This window comes from Odontomachus brunneus, unplaced genomic scaffold (genome assembly GCF_010583005.1).
Source record: "Odontomachus brunneus isolate Ranch 3 - 2012 unplaced genomic scaffold, Obru_v1 Obru_scaffold_074, whole genome shotgun sequence".
In the NCBI taxonomy this organism is placed as follows: domain Eukaryota; kingdom Metazoa; phylum Arthropoda; class Insecta; order Hymenoptera; family Formicidae; genus Odontomachus; species Odontomachus brunneus.
This window is the reverse complement of record NW_022639524.1, coordinates 694,672-695,660: the sequence shown is the minus strand read 5'-3', so window position 1 is coordinate 695,660 and position 989 is coordinate 694,672.

Sequence of the window (989 nt, the reverse complement as noted above, 5' to 3'; positions counted from 1 at the left end):
AAGAAACCACCAAATCTATTTTAACCCAATTGAAGAGTCTGGAGGAAACTATGGTAAGATTTCATCAAGAATGCAATACACGCATAGATAACAGCGACACAATGAAAACAAGGATAACAGAGTAACCATTCATAGAGATCAAGCAGTAGAAGCACCAATAGCACAATCCTCTGCACCCCTGACCACAACTCATAACTCACAAAAACTATCTGCTTCTCTTGGTCTTTTTCAAAACACTGTAAATGTAACGAAATGTCGGTCCACAAAATGTAGGACCAACATTTCAATCCGCGGGGGGAGGTGTCGCGTCCGACCAGGCCACCAACCAGTAATAATTTTTTGTCCAAACAATCCTTTGCCTGAGACACTCCAGGTACGAAACCTTTCTTCCCCAAAAGGAAAGCATCACAGATGGCATTATTATCATTCAGACCTTCCTCCTAAAGGCGGGATCACAAGAGCTCAGTAGTAATAGAGTAGTGACCGGTGAGGCAGTCAGTCAGAGTAGGATGCCGGGATCGGAAGTCCAAAAATAGTCCTCACCTCCAAACTCCTTTTCTCTAAATCATTATCTCTAGATCGTAGTTTTCTCTATCTCTTAAGCAATTAACTTTAGATTATCCTTAACATTTCTGAATATTTACGAGCGTTTTATGCATAATTTTTTAGTTGTTAAACAGTTCGTCTTAGTTATTTCGTTACTTCCGTTACTCTAGCCACACTTAAGATACCTTTGTGAGTAGATTATATATCAAGAATTACACAATATACAGGGTGAGTCATTTTAGTCTATGGATCCGAATATCTTCCAAATTACGGTATCTACAAAAAAATGGTTTAGATAAAAGTTGACCAGGACAGAGGGGGTCATTCAATTGTACCATTGGTTTTGACCTTGAGGTCAATTTTGAAGGTTACTTCAAGGTCACGATGGTTTTTTCTAATGGGACACCCTATTTTTGACTGCGGATTTCGAAAGAGCGGAAAAT